Source organism: Plecotus auritus, assembly GCF_963455305.1.
Source record: "Plecotus auritus genome assembly, chromosome: 11".
Taxonomy (NCBI): domain Eukaryota; kingdom Metazoa; phylum Chordata; class Mammalia; order Chiroptera; family Vespertilionidae; genus Plecotus; species Plecotus auritus.
In genome coordinates, this window is record NC_137777.1 from 12,343,689 (window position 1) to 12,349,688 (window position 6,000).

The window sequence follows — 6,000 nt, forward strand, 5'->3', positions numbered from 1 at the left end:
CTGACCACTAGATACAATAGCTTCTGGATCTCCAATGGGGTGCAGGTCAGCTACTGTCTGAGGCCACCCAGCAGGAGCTACAGTGAGAACTACAGTTTTCTCCTCTTTGCTTGGGGTTTGGAGGTTTTGGAGCTGTCTGACCAGAGCTGCAGTTTGGTAGGTTAAGCTGCGATAGGGCAGACCATTTATATGCAAAAGCCGCTGCGTGGAGCTTGGGTGGGTTTGTAGATTGTGCGGGGCGGGGTCTCAGGGAGTCACTAGGCTAGGGCGTGGCAAACAGCGATGGCTGCCAGTCAGCTGTCTCTGCGTATCTGCGTTTCCAAGTCCCCATGTCCTGCGCCCCAGCGCAGTAAACAATGATTGCTGCGTGCACCTCTGCAAGAAAGCCACCCTCACCTTCCGACCCGATGGCAGACAGTTCAGCTTCTCCCCGTAGGAGTTTGGGTCCCCAGCGTCTCCCCAGAAACTGGAGTTCAGAGTAATCAGGAGCTTGACTCCCTTTGGGTTGAAAAAAGCAGCGCACCCAGTCGCCCGCCACCAGCCCGATTCCCACGCCTCCAACCTCAGCTTTTCAGTGCTTGTACATGTCTCAATGCTCTTTTCTCTTTCCTTTTAGTTGTAGAACTTCCACTCAGCCAGCTTTCCCATGGTTCTGGGCGATAGACGTTTTGTCTTTTAGTTGTAGTTTTGAAATTTTGTGCGAGGCAGCAGTTTAGGTGTTTACCTATGCCGCCATCTTGGTTCGCCCCTATCTTGACATTTTCTACAAGCTGCTAAATCACTAGCTACATGAGGCACATAATCAGATTTCCAAAATATGACAGATGGCTGTCTAATTTTGCCTACCCTATAATCCAGATGTCCAGTTCTCAGGTAGGGACAGAAAAATCCTTATTACCTTTATCACACCTCAACTCATTCTACATGTTAGAGACTGATACTTGCTATATTCTACTTTCAGTTATCAGTGTTTATCTTAGGATTGCAGGTAAAGAAAAATTAGGTCTCACATACTTGGGAAGTTTAATTGTGAGGTCTGATCTCAGATACAACTGGATGCAAGTGTTCAAAATATGCAAGCCAGATGCCATCTCTCTACTTCAGCTAAGCTTTTCCACTTTGGCTTAATTCTCAGGTGGGCCTGCTCCACTGGACAGCAGAAGTGCCACTAGAAGCTCAGCATTCAAGATTCTAAAAGGGATCCATATCAGGGCCTTTGTAAGAATGCCAATTAGCCCTGCCAGGGTTGGGGAGCATTCATATTCTTGGTTCAATTTCCAGGTCCAAGGAATAGGGTGGCCAGCCTGTGTTACATGCCCATTCCTATGGCAGGAATGGAGCAGTCAAATGACTGATATTCACACTAGATATGGCACCAGAGATTTCAAACAGGAAAAGTATAACTGGAAGACAGAAAAGAAATACCTGCCCAACACACTTTCTATATCTATTATATTCAACCTCATCATTTTCCTTTTTTTATTTCTCTATCACTTTTTTTTTCTGTTTCCTAGGACATGGTTTTCAAATTTGTCCCATGCATCATTTATTTAGTTTTCTGAAGGGTTTAGTCTATAATTTTCCTCCTGCACTTCGGTTTCTGAGTAGTTTTAAAAGTATTATTTATGTATTTTAAACACTTATCATGTGTCTATTCTGTCCTGGATATTATGCTAGGACAGGACCCTGTCTTCAGAAAGATTACTGTCTAGTAGGGGAGGATGCAAATAAGCAGAAATTTATAATAAAATGATATGACTAAGGTAAGCTCAAAGGTCTTAGAAGTGCATAGTACAAGCATCCAGCCAACCTGGAGGATTTCAGAGGTTTCCTAAAGAAGACAGTATCTTTTAAAGAATGGATATTTATTGCACAGAGAATGGGGACCAAAGAAGGAAGGGAATTTCAGGTCAAGGCACAGTATGTACAAAGGCATGAAGACGTAATAGAGCATGTCATGAGAGAGGAACACCAATTAGTTCAGTGTGACTGGTACATGCAGCTCAAGGTGAGGGACAAGAATGAAGCTGGTGAGGTTACATAGGGGCCAAGTCATAAATAACACTGCAGCTGTGTGCCTAGGAGGTTGGATTTTATCCTGGGAGCAATAGAAGGGTTCAAACAGGAGAGTGTCATGATCAGAGTTGCATTTTATATAGGGCGTTCTAATGGTAATATGGAATGGGGCCTTTAGAATACAAGAAGATTTTTCAAGAGGCTACTGCAGCCACAGTGGTGAGAGATGGTGAGGGCCTCAATTAGGAACGTGTGGCAAGTGTATGATCTTCACATGCCCAGTTCTTTCTTTGATTAAGGCAGAAGCTCATCTGGCACTTCCTCAAAAATTTTCTGAGCTCTCCTAGGAAGGGAACTTCATATGTCTAAATCCTCCTCATCTTTTAAGTAGTGGTTCTGATGTCACCTTCTCAGAGAGAACGATATCTAAGGAAGCAACACCCCCAACACACATACCTATTCAAAAGTAATTTCCATGAGGGCAAGGACCACAACTGTCTTACTGACCTTTGTACCCCTGAGGCTGCACATAGTAGGAGCTTGAGAACATGTGTTAAATGAATGAACTAAAGCCATTCTTATACTCAAGCAAGGTGTAGAAGACCCTCAGGCCCAGGCCAGTGGGGAGAAAAGCTCTTATATGCTGAGATTGTGATTGAAAAGACAGAAGTCACAGTTAGAGGAGTCTTCATGGGCGGCTTTCCTCTGGGCCCTTATCTTGCCTTCCATATTACTACAGTGCTACTGGTCTAAAGGGTGTTCATTAGCTCTGTAATGTAATCCATGAACAATTAACACTAAGGAGTATGAAAACCCATTTTTGTCAGAGGCTACTTTCCTTACCTACATGGAAGAATTTAGCTATAGAATGAAGCAACTGGGGGGAAAAGAAAAAGAAGAGGAGGAGGAGATAACGAAGAAGGACAGGAAAGGGAGGAGAAAGGCAGGAAAAGAAAGAAGAAGAAAAAGGCAGGGCTAAGAGGTAGAAAGAGGAAGAGTGAGATGGATGACATACAACTATATTTCATCCCTGCTTAGACTTTGCAACTATGTGAACTAAGAGCTTACTATTAAAGTTAAGCTCATTAGTATTGTGCATGTACTTTTTTTACTTTCTAATGAAAGAGTCCTTGCCCTAGCTGGTTTGGCTCAGTGGATAGAGCGTCGGCCTGTGGACTAAAGGGTCCCAGGTTTGATTCCGGTCAAGGGCACATGCCCAGGTTGTGGGCTCGATCCCCTGTGTGGGGCGTGCCAGGAGGTGGCCAATCAATGATTCTATCTTATCAGTGATGTTTCTATCTCCCTCTCCTTCTCCCTTCTTCTCTGAAATCAATAAAAATATATTTTAAAAAAAGAAAAAGAAAGAGTCCTGCCTCAGTTAATATACATTTTATCATCAGTCTATCTCTATACCTATCTATTAATATATTATTTACTTCAAGGAAAGAGTTCACAAATTCACTTGTCCAATTCTGTTCTTTATCTTTGCCTACTCTTCTAGAAGTTCTCATCCTTTCCTTCAAATTTTAAAAGAAGCAGAGGGTGGAAAAAACTTTGTAGGGGTGATTCTCACAGTTTATTTTTGTTGTGTTTCTCTCAAATCTCCTTACATGTTTATGTTAGATATTACTGTGGGTCTCATGTTATCCACAGAATCTTAAAAGGGATTATTAGCATAGCTGTGGCTTGCTCCCTTTAAAATAAACCCCATCTTACTTGGAATTTGTATTCCTCAAGGGATCATCTTTTTCCAGATACACAATACTAAATATTTTAATCAAATATGTGATCAAAAATATTTTCCATTTTACTTCTTTTATTTATTTAATGGAATCATATTACCCATGCTTTTTGGATGAGAATTAATTTGGAATAAAGAAAGGCTGAGCTTTTATATTCCAAAATATGAGAAAATCATTTCTTGTTTCTGGGACATCTAAAATATTCATCTAATTGTATATTATTTGATATAGTCATGAATAGCTCAAGAATGGATTTTAAATTATATATACTAATGTTAAATTATATTACTTGTTCTCTTTAGGAAATCTCTGTCATGGTTAAGGGGTTGGGTTTAGGGTATGCTTTGAGCAGGTTATATAGATCCTCTTAGGATTCTCCCACTGTTTTAATTCTCCTCTCCTCTCATTCCTCAGTGTGGTCAGATAGTCCCACATGTCTGAGTCTTTAAATCCCAGGGCACAAAGCAAAGGTTACTGCTTTCACCACAAGTTCATGAAAGCTTCTGGGTTGAAACAAAGGTTGATTCAATACCACACATTCAATACCACAGCTCTGTTCTCACTGCTGGTCTCTGACATTTATTTCTGCCTAAACCTTAGTCTGCCTTCTTCTCCTCCACCTCCTCCTCCTCCTCCTCCTCCTCTTCCTCCTTCTTCCTCTTCTTTTTGTTTTTCTTCCTGTTTCCCTTTCCAGATTTGCATGGCTCCTAGTTCTTACTCTCCCTGGGGTCCGGTCTCCCACCGGCTCTGTTTCATGGCTGGTCCTGACTACCCTGCTAATAATGCACATTCTGGCTTCCACTGATTCACAGACTGCTGACCCCTGACTGATATTTATTTCTTCCAAGTCTTGCAGCCAGCCACAATCATTTGTGGCCCACAGTCCTGGTTCAGATTCATCACGTCTGCCGCCAACACTTACAGACAATCAAGTGGGGAAGCTCGGACAGAGAATCAGGAACCAAGAGAAAAACGCACACTACCAAAACTACCTCAAGAAGAAATAGAAAACTAGAACAGGACCATAACAAATGAGGAGACTGAATCAGTAATTTAAAAAAGAAATGTCCACAAAGGAGGACCCAGGTCCCAATGGCTTCACTATTGAATGCTAATAAACATTCAATGAAGAATGAATGCCAATTATTCACAAACTCATCCAAAAACAAACAAACAAAAACAGACGAGGAGGGAACACTTACCAAATCATTCTATGAAAACAGTTTCACCCTGATACCAAAAGCAGACAAACATATTACAAGAAAACCGTAGAACAACTCCTCTTATTAATATGGATGAGACTAGACAAGAAAAATAAATAAAAGTCATCCAGATTGGAAAGGAAGGAATAAAACTATATTTACAGATAACATAATCTTGTATATAGAAAATCCTAAGAAATCCACTAAAAAACAATTAGGGCCCTGGCCGGGTAGCTCAGTCGGTTAGAGAATCATTTGGATACACCAAGGTTGCAAGTTCAATCCCCAGTCAAGGCACATACAAAGATTAACCAATGAATGCATAAGTAAGTGAAACAACAAGTCTTTCTCTCTCTCTCTCTCTAAAATCAATAAATAGAAATTTAAAAAACAATTAGAAGTAATAAATGAGTTCATCAAAATTGCAAGATATAAGATCATATATAAAAATCAACTATATTCCTAATTTTTAAATGATCAGTACAAAAATGAAATTAAGAAAGCAATCCAGTTATGATAGCATCAAGAATAACATACTTATGGCCTGACTGGCATGGCTCTGTGGTTGAGCATCAACTTATGAACCAGGAGTTCAAAGTTCGATTCCTGGTGGGGGCACATGCCCAGGTTGTGGGCTCAATCCCCAGTGTGAGGTGTGTAGGAGGTAGCCAATCAATGATTTTCTCTCATCATTGATGTTTCTAACTCTCTCTCCCTCTCCCTTCTCTCTGAAATCAATAAAATATATTTTTAAAAAGAATAACATACTTAGAAATAATTTAACAAAACAGGGCAATATTAATGGTCCAAAAGCTAAAAATATTTCTGAAAGAAATTAAAGGTCTAAATAAATAGAAAAACATTCCTATATTCAGAGATCAGAAAACTTAACATTGTTTAGATGTTAATAATTTCCAAATTGATCTATAGATTCAGTGTAATTGGTGTCAGAATTCCAGGTGACTAATTTGCACAAATCAATAAGCTGATTCTAAAAATCTTATGGAATCGCAAGGGACTCTGAATAGTCAAAACAATTC